Source organism: Oncorhynchus mykiss, chromosome 8 (assembly GCF_057628025.1).
Source record: "Oncorhynchus mykiss isolate SJ-2025 chromosome 8, ASM5762802v1, whole genome shotgun sequence".
In the NCBI taxonomy this organism is placed as follows: domain Eukaryota; kingdom Metazoa; phylum Chordata; class Actinopteri; order Salmoniformes; family Salmonidae; genus Oncorhynchus; species Oncorhynchus mykiss.
The window spans coordinates 65496577-65513322 of record NC_143029.1 but is presented as its reverse complement, the minus strand read 5'-3'; the positions used below and the strand labels follow the sequence as shown (position 1 = coordinate 65513322).

At 43.4% G+C, this 16746-nt stretch overlaps 1 protein-coding gene across 1 annotated transcript in view; it reads right to left on the bottom strand.

Annotated features, from left to right (window-relative positions):
• LOC110530319 (beta-1,4-galactosyltransferase 2) overlaps nt 1-16746 on the bottom strand; it is a 147225-nt gene that overhangs the window by 36897 nt on the left and 93582 nt on the right. The gene's annotated exons all lie outside the window — the stretch shown is intronic.

Below are 16746 nucleotides of genomic sequence, written 5' to 3'. Positions count from 1 at the left end.
AACCACACAGGATACTAGGCCAACCAAACAGGATGCTAGGCCAACCAAACAGGATGCTAGGCCAACCACACAGGATACTAGGCCAACCACACAGGATGCTAGGCCAACCACACAGGATACTAGGCCAACCACACAGGATGCTAGGCCAACCACACAGGATACTAGGCAAACCACACAGGATACTAGGCCAACCACACAGGATACTAGGCCAACCACACAGGATGCTAGGCCAACCACACAGAATGCTAGGCCAACCACACAGGATACTAGGCAAACCACACAGGATACTAGGCCAACCACACAGGATACTAGGCCAACCACACAGGATACTAGGCCAACCAAACAGGATGCTAGGCCAACCACACAGGATACTAGGCCAACCACACAGGATGCTAGGCCAACCACACAGGATACTAGGCCAACCACACAGGATGCTAGGCCAACCACACAGGATACTAGGCAAACCACACAGGATACTAGGCCAACCACACAGGATACTAGGCCAACCACACAGGATGCTAGGCCAACCACACAGAATGCTAGGCCAACCACACAGGATACTAGGCAAACCACACAGGATACTAGGCCAACCACACAGGATACTAGGCCAACCACACAGGATACTAGGCCAACCAAACAGGATACTACTCAAACCACACAGAGAGATTTGTTTCTCTTCCAGGATGGAAGGTGGAGAGAGTTGATGGACTCCTCTCTCTGTGGTGGATGGATGGCTTGCTGTTAAACGACTGGATGGTTTACTTTCAACCATGTCCCCTGAGCCGGAAACAACTACTATGTTTTACTGTAGCATGTAGACTTGCTCTATCTATCTGATGACATGCAAGTGTCTCTCTACTGTCTCTGTTTGACGAAGATGTCGGCAAAGGGATTTCCTCCCTATCTTTTCCATTTCCATTTTAGAGCATATTTGAACTATAACGTAGCTCCTCATGATACATGCATAACTCTGGATCAACTACAGTACAGTTGGTATTTTCAATTGTAATCTGTATCCCAAATGGCACCCTATTCCCTAAATAGTGTACTACTTTTGATCAGGCTTTGGTAGCGCACTATGTAAGGAATATGGTGACATTTCTGACACAACCCTACTGCTAGTACTGTAGTATTCCATTTGTTAATTAAAATACTGTCCACAAGAGCTTTTATAAGAACTGCCTATTCATTCCCCTTCACAGAGATAGGAGAAATTGAATAGGAATGCCACTCTCTTAAATGAACATGTTAACTGGATAAAAAAAGGATGTTGTTATCCCCCACATTGACCACATTCACTCCCCCCCAAAAATAAACAAATATATATGTTTTGTCGTCACATAGGTGGAGTAAAATGTGTTGTTTTACAGGGTCAGCCTCCTTGCTCAAGGGCACATCGACAGATTGAATAACTGTAGCACTCTTTTCACGTCAGTAAACCGGAGACTTGACTTTACAAATGAAACGTGGTTGGAAGATGTATAACTATCCTCCTAGTACCTAGGGTTGCAAAGGGTCGGAAACTTTACGATAAATTTCAGACATTTTTCATGGGAAGTTAAACCCTGGAATTTGGGGAATTCTGCTTAAATTCACCAGAAATGTTAGCTTACAACATTCAACCTTTTTTTTGTGGGATACACATAAGGCAATTCTAGGTCTTGTGGCATATTTTGGATAAACTATCCCCAATTCAATGGAACTGCAACCCTTTGCATGCACAGTGCATTCTTCCATCACATGTACAGCTGATTCTCAAGATCTTGCAAACTAATGAGACGCTATTGAGCCCACACTACTACACTGTCTGAGCCAAGGACCACATGCTTTCTGGTTAGTTTTGATTACAATACTGGGTGGGGTGAATATATTTTACATGACATACATTATATTTTGTTAACTAGTAAATAGTAGCCTACAGCAAAGTGTGTTTAAATCATTTCTAACTTGTTAACAATTTCTGATAGTTCGTTTTTGCTACCATGTGGGTTTTAGCTTGCTTGAGCCTGCTAACTGAGGAGTGTTAATTCACCTGTTTCCATACGTTTCATTAAAAAAAATATATCTTACAAAGGAGTTGTTTAGTCTAACCGTTTAACTCGATCTGTACATGGAATTGTATTTGGGTTTTTTTAAACAAATTTTTCTCTAATCTTTACAGGAAAATCTATCTGATGTGTGGAGACATTTCACTGCAGCTAATGTAGAAGGACAAGCTGTATACATTTGCAAATGCTGTGCAAAATCATATGTGAAGAATGCAAGAAAGATGTAGAATCATCTGGCCATGTGCATAAAGTTCCCTCAGTGCTCACAACAAGCAACCTCAATGGAGGAATGTAGTCAGAGAAATGCTGGTGAATGTCTTGCTCAAGTGGTGTATGGAACTGGTTCACCTCTGATGCTCACAGGCAATGTGTATTGGAAGAGATTTCTGAATGTTTTTTGCCCAGCATACACCCTTCCAACCAGACATGCTTTATCTACTCATTTGCTAGATGCAAAGTTCAATCAATTTAAAGTGAAGGTCAAGCAAATCATAGAGAAATCAGAATGTATTGCAATCATCTCTGTTGGGTGGTTGAATGTTTGTGGGCAAGGAATAATTAACTACATCATCTCCACCCCTCAACAAGTATTCTACAAGAGCACAGACACAAGGGACAACAGACACACCGGTCTCTACATTGCAGATGAGCTGAAGGTAGTCATCAATGACCTTGGATCACAGAAGGTATTTGCACTGGTGACAGACAATGCTGCAAACATGAAGGCTTCTTGGTCTAAAGTGGAGGAGTCCTACCCTCACATCACACCCATTGGCTGTGCTGCTCATGCATTGAATCTGCTCCTCAAGGACATCATGGCACTGAAAACAATGGATACACTCTACAAGAGAGCCAAGGAAATGGTTAGGTATGTGAAGGCTCATCAAGTTATAGCAGCAATCTACCTCACCAAGCAAAGTGAGAAGAATAAGAGCACCACATTGAAGCTGCCCAGCAACACCCGTTGGGGTGATGTTGTCATCATGTTTGACAGTCTCCTGGAGGGGAAGGAGTCTCTCCAAGAAAAGGCCATATCAGTCTGCCGATATGAACAGCCCCATCAAGAGGATCCCCTTGGATGATGCATTTCGGGAGAGAGTGGTAAACAGCCTGAAACTCCTGAAACCTATAGCAGTAGCCATTGCATGGATTGTGGGAGACAAAGCCATCCTGTCTGATGTTCAGACTCTGCTTTCAGATGTAAGAGAAGAAATCCGTATTGCCCTGCCCACTTCACTGTTGCTCCAAGTAGAGGAAACTGCAGTTCTGAAATACATTAAAAAAGCGTGAAGACTTCTGCTTGAAGCCCATACATGCCCCAGTGTACATGTTGGACCCAAAGTACTGTCTGCTTGCAAGAGCATCCTTTCTGGTGCAGAGATCAACAAGGCCTATGGTGTTATCACTACCGTGTCTCGCCACCTTGGCCTGGATGAGTGCAAGGTTCTTGGCAGTCTGGCGAAGTACACTTCTAAGCTAGGGCTTTGGGATGGATATGCAATATGGCAGTCTTGCCAACATATCTCTTCAGCCACCTGGTGGAAGAGACTTTGTGGATCTGAGGCTCTTTCCCCTGTTGCCTCCATCATCCTCCAAATCCCACCAACATCAGCCGCCTCAGAGCGCCACTGGTCCTTGTTTGGGAACACACACACACACACCAAAGCACGCAACAGGTTGACCAATACAAGGGTTGAAAAATTGGTGGGCACCCAGGCGAATTTGAGGCTTTTTGAGCCTGACAATGAGCCATCCTCAACAAGGTTGGGAAGTGACAGTGAAGATGAGGCCTCAGAGTCTGATGTTCAAGAGGTGGACATTGGTTCACAGGTATTTGCACTGGTGACAGACAATGCTGCAAACATGAAGGCTGCTTGGTCTAAAGTGGAGGAGTCCTACCCTCACATCACACCCATTGGCTGTGCTGCTCATGCATTGAATCTGCTCCTCAAGGACATCATGGCACTGAAAACAATGGATACACTCTACAAGAGAGCCAAGGAAATGGTTAGGTATGTGAAGGCTCATCAAGTTATAGCAGCAATCTACCTCACCAAGCAAAGTGAGAAGAATAAGAGCACCACATTGATTCTATTAACGACTAGAGAGAACATTGTGTGAAATCATGTTCCTCATGATGTGTTCCAAGCACAAATCATCTCAATGTAGTCCAGGGAGAGAGTCCAGGGAGAGAGTCCAGGGAGAGAGTCCAGGGAGAGAGTCCAGGGAGAGAGGAAGACAACCAAAGCTTTAGTTTCTAGATTATCATTTTACAGATGTATGTTGAAAACATTTTTGGGAGATGTGATGGATCGTTGGGGATCATTCAATATTCCTTTTATTTTGTTGTTCAGTGAAATCATCCCATGTGAAGAGTCAACTCATTTAATTAAAGTTAAATTCGTAACAAAATAGTTATTTTTTTATTTCTATTAGAAGGATTTAATCATTTGCAATTATGTCTACTTATGATAAGGTAAAATGTGTATGTTTCTGTCTCCATATGATATGGTACATATATCCAATGCAAAAAAACATCTACATTTAATTGGTATTATTATTAATTTGCATATATTTCCGTTAATTCCCATATATTCCCATTAATTCCCATGGAAAGATTCCACCTCTGAATATTCCCCAAAATGTGCAACCCTACTAGTACCTTCAGGCCTATGCACAGATACATAATTAGAAATGCAGCTACATCTCTGTGAAAATCCTCACATTAGTCAAGATGAGAGCGTCTACACCTGGCGAGCAGCAGTCTTTGCAGGAGCACATGTAGCAGTACTATCAGAATGATACGAATGTAAATGAATACTGTACTTGGTCCCAGTGGTGAGCATTGGAACATGATCAAGAGCCTTCAGAATGCTCTCTTTCATTATTCCAAGAGCATCTGTCTCATCATGTCTTGTGTTGCTTTACACCATGTGTTGAGAATCATTGAAATAGAGAATCATCATTCTATTAACGACTAGAGAGAACATTGTATGAAATGTTCCTCATGATGTGTTCCAAGCACAAATAATCTCAATGTAGTCAAATGGTGTGCTGGTAAATATATCCTACCTGGGAAAATCTAAACACATTCTGTAAACTATATCATAATTGCTGTATGTTATTACTGTAAATCCAATATCGTACTGTTTATTGAATGTTTGAGCCTGGGTATTTAATTTTTTTTATTTTTATGGATTTACTCAGACTGGCAAAATTTGTTTTGGTAAGGGTACAGAGTGGTGTATATAAAACAGAAACATTCTGTACTGAGTATTCTGGCTTCATACAGCACCCGTCATAAAATATTGGACATGTGAACATGAAGCTATTGATGCATTTGCTGGGTGGTTGAAGGGGGATCCTTGCATGGCAGGATTTGATTCCATTTCCTTTCTTTGTAAATTGATTCCACCTGAACTGTGTCAATTCTCAGTGCCCTGGCCAACAATGTGATTGGATGGGGGTAGCCTAAATCCTTTTATATATTTATCTCAGGTCAATCTATAATTAAAGCACGACAAAAGCTGACCAATTTACCACTGCTTTAAAGGTCAGCAATATGGAGAACAAACAATGGCTACGTCTCACATGTCATCCTAGTGCCTTTAAAGTGCACTACGTTTGACGAATCGAATGCGAAAGTGCACTTAAAGCTTCTTGTCTATGTCAACTTTGTAGTGCACTATAAAGGGAATAGGATGCCATTTGGGACACAGATCTCCTGCTGTGGCCCCTGCTGTCTATAGCAACTCTCAGTATGGACAGTTTAGATAGGTTAACCCCCAGTTCCATAGCCGCAGGAGCCCAGAGCAGTCTGCTGCCTGTGTGTCCACCTCGACAACCTCAGTGTCAGAATGGTAATAACGCAACGCCATTCTGTCCACCTACAGTAGACAAACTCACCGTCAGAATGGAGAGGCAACGGCCCTGCAGCCAAACATACTGCAGTATGGACACTTTACTACAAGCAATGGAAGGAGATGCCATCCATGGTTGGTGTTAACCCTTGTCAAATGTTATCACTTTGTTGGCATCATCATGTATGCTGCGTTCGCAGGATTTTCCTACTGATTTGTGTTTGACCAATCAAATATTTAAATACTAAATCCACTCTCTTCAGTTTAGCAGACCCCAGACATTTTTAGATGGTTCATTATTAATATCTTGCACATGAAAAAGACAAATAAACTGCATCCAACATGTGCATTAGACATTAACAACAACATCAATACATGTTCCAATAAACATGAGTGAATAAAGCTGTCTAACAATCTAAAATGTAATTTCGTAAATGTCAAAAGAAGCAACTTGATCATTCCCACATAATTGCTGTCAAACAATCACAAAAAATGGGGCACATACACTGAGTGCACAAAACAGTAAGAACACTTTCCTATGTATGATTTGTCCCCCCCACTTCACTTTCAGAACAGCCTCAATTTGTCAGAGCATGGACTCTACAAGGTGTCGGAAGCCTTCGAAAAGTGATGCTGGCCACTGTTGACTCAAATGCTTTCCACAGTTTTGTCAAGTTGGCTGGATGTCCTTTGGGTGGTGGACCATTCTTGATACACACAGGAAAATGTTGAGCACAAAAAACCCAGCAGCGTGGCAGTTCTTGACACAAACCGGTGCACCTGGCATCTACTACCATACCCCATTCAAAGGCACTTCAATATTTATACTCTCCATGTCTCAATTGTCTCAAGGCTTAACAATCCTTCTTTAACCTGTCTCCTCCCCTTCATCTACACTGATTGAAGTGGATTTAACAAGTGACATCAATAAGGGATCATAGCTTTCACCTAGATTCAGCTGGTCAGTCTATAACATGGTGTTCTTAATGTTTTGTACACTCAGTGTATAAAGAGAGAGGACATTAGGCAATTAAATAATTAGTCTTTGATTTTCTAAATGGACCTCATTCTACTCCAACCACCAGTAATAGGATTGTGTATTTAAACCCTGGTGTGTGTGTGTGTGTGTGTGTGTGTGTGTGTGTGTGTGTGTGTGTGTGTGTGTGTGTGTGTGTGTGTGTGTGTGTGTGTGTGAGAGAGAGAGAGAGTGTGAATAGCAGGATTTACAGTTAGATGACACTGCTTTTACACTTTAATTACCCATCCAATTACACTGAATAAAACAGGGAAGTGCACACACACAATTTAATAAATTGATGGCATGACTCCACTTCTATCCATAAATGACATGGATTCAATAATGGCAAATGCCATTAGAAAAATCTAACAACTAAGACCCAAAGTAGTACTTAGGAGATAGAAGGATAGAAGATCCATCCGTTACAATGACACTAGGATTTCATTAATTACATGAATATGACGTAACTAGACCATTGTAGGTTTGAGCTAGTTAGATGTGTCCTTTGTTGTGGAATAGAAACAGATCCTGATGAATTCAATGCTTAACATGGCTCCCCTTAGAGAGTACTGGAGCTCCAGATCAAATTGCTACTTCAAATCTAACATCAAACAACAAAGCATGTCAGGTATATCATAAAATACGTCTAGAAACTTGAATCATTAGTGCAGCTGTCTAGACAGAGACTATTGAAAACAAATTCATGGTCTAGGTTGTTTTGGGTTGTTTTGTATTCATCTCTGCCTTTAAAATAAGTATCTGGTGAGTTGTATTGGAAATACAGTCGTTATTTGTAGCTCATTGAGTGTGCAGACAACTGTCCTTGATATAGAGAGTGCATGGGTGATGTAAATACAAGCAGGTATGAGTAGACCCAAGTAGCCAATACTACATGCGGATACAATGCCATGCGAAAGTATTCACCCCCTTGGCATTTTGTTGCCTTACAACCTGGAATTAAAACAGATTTTTGGGGGGGTTTGTATCATTTGATTTACACAACATGGCTACCACTTTGAAGATGCAAAATGTTTTATATTGTGAAACAAACAAGAAATATTAGAAAAAAACTGAAAACCCGAGAGTGCATAACTATTTACCCCCACAAAGTCAATACTTTGTAGAGCCACCTTTTGCAGCAACTACAACTGCAAGTCTCTATAAGCTTGGCACATCTAGCCACTGGGATTTTTGCCCATTCTTCAAGGCAAAACTGCTCCAGCTCCTTCAAGTTGGATGGGTTCCTGCTGGTGTACATCAATCTTTAAGTCATACCACAGATTCTCATTTGGATTGAGGTCTGGGCTTTGACTAGGCCATTCCAAGACATTTAAATGTTTCCCCTTAAACCACTCGAGTGTTGCTTTAGCAGGATGCTTAGGATCATTGTCCTGCTGGAAGGTGAACCTCCGTCCCAGTCTCAAATCTCTGGAAGACTGAAACAGGTTTCCCTTAAGAATTTCCCTGTATTTAGCGCATTCCATCATTCCTTAAATTCTGACCAGTTTCCCAGTCCCTGCCGATGAAAAACATCCCCACAGCAAGATGCTGCCACCACCATGTTTCACTGTGGGGATGGTATTCTCGGGGGGATGAGAGGTGTTGGGTTGGTGCCAGACATGGTGTTTTCCTTGGTTGCCAAAAAGCTCAATTTAGTCTCATCTGACCAGAGTACCTTCTTCCATATGTTTGGGGAGTCTCCCACAAGCCTTTTGGAGAACACCAAACATGTGTGCTTATTTTTTTCTTTAAGCAATAGCTTTTTTCTGGCCACTCTTCCATAAAGCCCAGCTCTGTGGAGTGTACGGCTTAAAGTGGTTCTATGGACAGTGTCACATTCTGACCATAGTTCTTGTGTGTTTTCCTTGTTTTAGTGTTGGTCAGGACGTGAGCTGGGTGGGCATTCTATGTTGTGTGTCTAGTTTGTCTGTTTCTGTGTTTGGCCTGATATGGTTCTCAATCAGAGGCAGGTGTTAGTCATTGTCTCTGATTGGGAACCATATTTAGGTAGCTTGTTTTGTGTTGGGGTTTGTGGGTGATTGTTTCCGTGTCTGTGTTTGTTTTCACCACACAGGACTGTTTCGGTTTTCACATTTATTGTTTTGTATTTTGTGTAGTGTTCTCGGTTATCGTCTTTATTAAAGATGTTTAACACTAATCACGCTGCGCTTTTGTCCTCTCCTTCCCAGGAAGAAAGCCGTTACAGACAGATACTCCAATCTCCGCTGTGGAGCTTTGCAGCTCCTTCAGGGTTATCTTTGGTCTCTTTGTTGCCTCTCTGATTAATGCCCTTGCCTGGTCTGTGAGTTTTGGTGGGCGGCCCTCTCTTGGCAGTTTTGTTGTGGTGCCATATTCTTTCCATTTTTTAATAATGGATTTAATGGTGCTCCGTGGGATGTTCAAAGTTTCGGATATTTTTCTATAACCCAACCCTGACCTGTACATCTCCACAACCTGTTTGAAGAGCTCCTTGGTCTTCATGGTGCCACTTGCTTGGTGGTGCCTCTTGCTTAGTGGTGTTGCAGTCTCTGGGGCCTTTGAGAACAGGTGCTGAGATCATGTGACACTTAGATTGCACACAGGTGGAGTTTATTTAATTAATTATGTGATTTCTGAAGGTAATTGTTTGCACCAGATCTTATTTAGGGGCTTCATAGCAAAGGAGGTGAATATACACTGCTTAAAAAAATAAAGGGAACGCTTCAACAACACAATGTAACTCCAAGTCAATCACACTTCTGTGAAATCAAACTGTCCACTTAGGAAGCAACACTGATTGACAATAAATTTCACATGCTGTTGTGCAAATGGACTAGACAACAGGTGGAAACGATAGGCAATTAGCAAGACACCCCCAATAAAGGAGTGGTTCTGCAGGTGGTGACCAGACCACTTCTCAGTTCCTATGCTTCCTGGCTGATGTTTTGGTCACTTTTGAATGCTGGCGGTGCTTTCACTCTAGTGGTAGCATGAGACGGAGTCTACAACCCACACAAGTGGCTCAGGTAGTGCAGCTCATCCAGGATGGCACGTCAATGCGAGCTGTGGCAAGAAGGTTTGCTGTGTCTGTCAGCGTAGTGTCCAGAGCATGGAGGCGCTACCAGGAGACAGGCTAGTACATCAGGAGACGTGGAGGAGGCCGTAGGAGGGCAACAATCCAGCAGCAGGACCGCTACCTCCGCCTTTGTGCAAGGAGGAGCAGGAGGAGCACTGCCAGAGCCCTGCAAAATGACCTCCAGCAGGCCACAAAAGTGCATGTGTCTGCTCAAACGGTCAGAAACAGACTCCATGAGGGTGGTATGAGGGCCCGACGTCCACAGGTGGGGGTTGTGCTTACAGCCCAACACCATGCAGGACGTTTGGCATTTGCCAGCGAACACCAAGATTGGCAAATTCGCCACTGGCGCCCTGTGCTCTTCACAGATGAAAACAGGTTCACACTGAGCACATGTGACAGACTTGACAGTCTGGATATGCCGTGGAGAACGTTCTGCTGCCTGCAACATCCTCCAGCATGACCGGTTTGGCGGTGGGTCAGTCATGGTGTGGGGTGACATTTCTTTGGGGGGCCGCATAGCCCTCCATGTGCTCGCCAGAGGTAACCTGACTGCCATTAGGTACCGAGATGAGATCCTCAGACCCCTTGTGAGACCATATGCTGGTGCGGTTGGCCCTGGGTTCCTCCTAATGCAAGACAATGCTAGACCTCATGTGGATGGAGTGTGTCAGCAGTTTCTGCAAGAGGAAGGCATTGATGCTATGGACTGGCCCGTCCGTTCCCCAGACCTGAATCCAATTGAGCACATCTGGGACATCATGTCTCGCTCCATCCACCAATGCCACGTTGCACCACAGACTGTCCAGGAGTTGGCGGATGCTTTAGTCCAGGTCTGGGAGGAGATCCCTCAGGAGACCATCCGCCACCTCATCAGGAGCATGCCCAGGCATTGTAGGGAGGTCATACAGGCACGTGGAGGCCACACACACTACTGAGCCTCATTTTGACTTGTTTTAAGGACATTACATCAAAGTTGGATCAGCCTGTAGTGTGGTTTTTCACTTTAATTTTGAGTGTGACTCCAAATTCAGACCTCCCTGGGTTGATAAATTTGATTTCCATTGATCATTTTTGTGTGATTTTGTTGTCAGCACATTCAACTATGTAAAGAAAAAAGTATTTAATAAGAATATTTCATTCATTCAGATCTAGGATGTGTTATTTTAGTGTATATGCACGCACCACTTTTCTGTAAAAAATAATATTTTTTATTTTTTAAACAAGTCGTTTTTTTAATTTCACTTCACCTATTTGGACTATTTTGTGTATGTACATTACATGAAATCCAAATAAAAATCCAGACAAATTACAGGTTGTAATGCAACAAAACAGGAAAAATGCCAAGGGCGTGAATACTTTTGCAAGGCACTGTATGCAATGGTTCCACTGAGGTTAAAGTCGGCATTTGAAAAGAGATGCTATTCTATTCTGCAGTAAAGCAAACAAGCTATTGAACTGATCTACCAAACAGTCAAGAGCAAATGCAGCCAATTCTGAGATCACATCTGAGTTCCAACCGTATCATCATCCTCATTCTCAATATCCACAAAGTCCAACAGACACCCTACAATCACAGTCAGTCACTGGTTATTCCTGACAGTCATTTTCCATTACTGCTTGATATTTGTGACTCATGTTCTCATTTCAGGACTACCGACCATCAAGACAACAGCTGTGGCATAGCAGGCCAGATCCTGCTTGTGTCCCAAATAGCACCCTATTCCATACATAGTGCACTACTTTCGACCAGATCCCTATGGGTCCTGGTCAAAAGTAGTGCACTATAAAAGGAAATAGGGTGTCATTTGGGGACACAGTCCCTGAGACCCTGAGAGTGTGATGAGTGAATAGAGTAAAGGGCTCTCCTCCTCTCTTCTGCTCTCCTCTCCCTTTCACCTCTGCTGGTGCATGATGGATTAGGAAGGCTGTGTTGGATCCAGGGGGCGAGTAGCCTTGTCCGTCCCTGATTGGCACTCCGATAAGCTCGGAGGCTGGTGCGGTGGAGAGGGAGAGGAGGGAAAGAGAGAGGAGAGGAGGGAAACAGAGAGGAGAGGGAGATTAGGAGAGAGGAGAGAAAGGGGGACAAAGGGGGAGAGACACACCCACGGGACCTTTCTTCTTTGAAGGACAGCCCATTACATGGTCAGGGTTGAGCACTGCCGACTGGACCAGCCCTGCATACACAGTGATGTGATTGTGCTGACGCCCACAGGTCATAGCTCATCTCACCCCCACCCCCCTTGGCTGCATGGCGTGGACTAGCGTTAGCACCTAGCGGCTTCAGGGGGTCAAGGTGCCAGACGTCCGTTACTCACGATTAGCCGTGTTCCACTCCAGCGGCTTGTAATTGCAGAGTCAGGTTTCATTGGGTTTGCAGGAGGCAGGCTCTCTATACCCCAGTGGTGAAGCCTATAGACTGTCGTGGAAGTACAGTATATAGGTTTTGACCTGACACTCCCTCCATATTAAGAACATGTCAAGGAAGAGGATATTTGATAGAAACTTTAACACACTACTGCTCTACTAAGTTCTAGGTAGGTATGTCAAAGTCTGTTCAGGCTATGTTTTTAAAATGTAATCAATGAGGTGTAGTGGTTGAGGACAAATTGAGTTTCTCTACTGTATCTGTCTCCTGATGAAATGATTTAGATTTTATTGCCCAGAAACAAACTGTGTAATTTAGTATTAAGAGACCAGAGAGGTCACAGGGGTGTGAGGGAAGAAAGCTGAAAGGCATTGAGATTGAAGGACGTGTCGAACATCTTGACAAGATGCACTTCCCGGTGGTCTATTTAATTTTTCATGAGAGCCACATAGAGCTTCAGCCCTGAAAACAGAAACGTCAGGCTAGGGAGTCCTTGAGAATAACAATATCTGATACTACACCAATCAATGATATGAATCATTTCAGCTGAGAATTGAAAAGCTCTATTGACAGGAGAGCTTTTTCTCACAGATTAGATGTGGAGTTTTCTTTACCACTTCTACCATGAATTTAATTGTCTAACTCCACCGCTATACTGTACATTCTGTATATTATAACAAGGAGTGTTTGTTCAACACTACATGTGTTGATTTGAATGGAGGTTGTTTGGATGTTATTCATTTAAGGGCGCTGATAATGCACTGTATACAGGACATAGTTCTGACACTGCATTTGGCCTAGTTCCTTCCATGGAGTGTTTAACATATTATATGGGCTTTCTGCTGTTGGCAGGTCATTATTTCATCTCACTGTCGCTGCGATTCTAGAGTCCTCAAGCTTTAGCAGTGGTGCAGAAATACAATCCCGCACCACACCAGAGAGTGAGAGAGACGTCCTCCCAGCAAAGCACGCTGTGCTAAGGATTATTTTAGACATTCTCAGATAGAAGTGGGAGGGAAATACGAGAGAGAAAGAGAAAGAGAGAGAGAGGACGAGTCCCCTTCCAACAATACAAAGACAGCAGGAGTACCAGCCAGTATGCAATGTTTAATCTTGCCTATCCTTGGAATTACACTCCACAACCATTGGCATTACAGGGACGTAATATAATATGTTTCCTTCCATTATGTTTTATTTATGACAGGCTTAATACATTAACAATTGAGGAGGGATTGATTCAAGGCCTCGTCGTTGAAAGAGTGAGAGAATTGTTGGAAGGTTTATTACAGAATCAATTAAGTTTACCCCCGGCTTACACAAAGCCCCAGCACCATCAGCATGCTATGGTTTGCTGTCACTCCGAGTGGCTCCTATCCTGCCTCTGATAAGGATTTCTGGCTTGGCAGAGAACAACAGGCAACCCAAATAATATTAATATTAGAAATTGGAGGCAGGAAGAATGAATCACCTTGGAATATGAATGACATTTTCACCAGGTTTTACGGTGATTTGTCAATGTCATGGGAATTGGGCAGGATTTCCATTGTCTCTTGAATAGCAAGGCTGTCAGACACAGAGAGAAGGGTGAGAGTATATAACAAAGGAGGCACTGTATAAATATCATGACATTTCAACCCAAAAGAGAGAAAGAGAGAACCTGAAATTCATAGTGCGAAGCGACAGGATTCGTTAAGAAATGTATGTAGTTAGCTAAATGGAAAACTCTAATACTTAGGCTGTCACACCCTGATCTGTTTCACCTGTCTTGTGCTTGTCTCTGCCCACCTGGTGTCTCACATTTCCCCCCCATTATCCCCTGGGTCCTTATACCTGCGTTTTCTGTTGGTCTGTTGCCAGTTTGTCTCGTCTTGTCTTACCAGCGTGTTCTCCCATTTGCCATTTTTTCAAGTTTCTGTTTTCTAGTCCTCCCGGTTCTGACCTCTGCCTGCCCTGACCCTGAGCCTGCCTGCCGTTCTGTCCCTTGTTGACGCTGTCTTGGATTACCGGCCTCTGCCTGTCCTGGACCTGCCGTTTGCCTGCCCCCTGTTTTGTAATAAACATCTGCGATTCTAACTGTCTGCCTCCTGTGTCTGCATCTGGGTCTTATCCTGAGTCGTGTTATAGGCTAAATCATTATCACTTGACATTATCACTTGACTACCACATCTAATGGTATCCACATGTAGTCATCCTTAAGATTCCCGGTCACACAAGAAAAGTGTTGTCTTGAGACTACCACTTTATGATCATCTACCATGTTCATTGAGCTCTAAGTCCATTTATTTTATGGTTGTCGACTAAACCTTGAGGACTGTTTTTCTTTCTCTCTGCGTTCTGCCTTTAATGGGACGAAGTGGTAAATAACAGTCTGAGTCCTAATGGACACCTAAGAGAAAGGGAAAGGAAAGGGGGACACCTAGTCAGTTGCACAACTGAATGAATACAACTGAAATGTGTCTTCCGCATTTAACCCAACCGCACCGAATCAGAGAGTTTGGGACCTAAGTGCTCAGCCAATAAAATAAAACCTCAATTGCCTCTTTATTAATGCAGCATATGGCAATAGTGTACATCAGCCCTCTTTGGGACTTTTTCCAAGCAAATAAGTACCAACGTACATCATCATCAAGTCATTGGCCTTTTCTCTTCTTCTATACTAAAAGACTGATAGACATCCTCGGTCTTCAGTGTAGTAATATTGTGCTTGCTCCTACTCCAAGCCCACCAATCATTCCAAATGTTCGTTCCCTGTCATCTTTGAGAATGATTCACCTCTTTCCCCTCTCCTTCCTCTCTACGCTGAACAGAGACTTCTGTGTAATACTCTGCACTCCAGTTATGAACAGCCCAGTTCAGAGTCAGACTGGCTGCTTGTTTCGCTGGGTCGGAGAGTGTAACGCAAGTAGCTTTACACTGTCTGCTCTCCGCTCTGCAAAACAGTACGAGTGGTTCTTAGAACACACAGGAACACACAGTCACAGAGGGCCCGAAAGAGTTGCTCATAGGATCAATATCCTATTCCTTGGTCAATTGCACAAACCTCCTTTTCTGCTTTTTCAACCAGTGTGGGTTATTAGACCTGAGGAGGAAAATACAACAATAAAGAGAGTCTGAGCAGTTTATCAGGAGATTTCTTAAGTCTGCCTGAAGATAATGATTACCTCTTATGGGGGGGGGGCTTGAATTTCTGTACTACTTGGGTCAAGGAAAGATATCTAAAGGCTCGTCAAATCAAATCAAATAACATTTTATTGGTCACATACACATGGTTAGCAGATTTTAATGTGATTTTTTGTGCTTCTAGTTCTGACCATGCAGTAATATCTAAAAAGTAATCTAACAATTTCACATCAGCTACCTTATACTACAAGTCTAAAGGAATGAATAGGAATATGTACATAGAAATATATGGATGAGCGATGGCCGAACGGCATAGGCAAGATCCAGTAGATGGTATAGAGTACAGTATATACATACATATGAGATGAGTAATGTAGGGTATGTAAACATTATATAAAGTGGCATTGTTTAAAGTGACTAGTGATACATTTATTACATCCTATTTTTAATTATTGAAGTGGCTAGAGATTTGAGTCAGTATGTTGGCAGCAGCCACTCAATGTTAGTAATGGCTGTTAACATTCTGATGGCCTTGAGATAGAAGCTGTTTTTCAGTCTCTCGGTCCCAGCTTTGATGCACCTATACTGACCTCGCCTTCTGGATGATAGCGGGGTGAACAGGCAGTGGCTCGGGTGGTTTTTGTCCTTGATTATCTTTTTGTCCTTCCTGTGACATCGGGTGGTGTAGGTGTCATGGAGGGCAGGTAGTTTGCCCCCGGTGATGCGTTGTGCAGACCTCACTACCCTCTGGAGAGCCTTATGGTTGTGGGCAGAGCAGTTGCCGTACCAGGCGGTGATACAGCCCGACAGGATACTCTCGATTGTGCATCTGTAAAAGTTTGTGAGTGATTTTGGTGACAAGCCACATTTCTTCAGCCTCCTGGCATTGCCCCTTCTTCACCACGTTGTCTATGTGGGTGGACCATTTCAGTTAGTCCGTGATGTGTACGCCGAGGAACTTAAAACTTTCCATCTTCTCCACTACTATCCCGTCAATGGATAAGGGGGTGCTCCCTCTGCTGTTTCCTGAAGTCCACGATCATCTCCTTTGCTTTGTTGACGTTGAGTGTGAGGTTATTTTCCTGACACCACACTCCGAGGGCCCTCACCTCCTCCCTGTAGGCCGTCTTGTCGTTGTTGGTAATCAAGCCTACCACTGTAGTGTCGTCTACAAACTTGATGATTAAGTTGGAGGCGTGCATGGCCACGCAGACATGGGTGAACAGGGAATACAGGAGAGGGCTGAGAACGCACCCTTGTGGGGCCCCAGTGTTGAG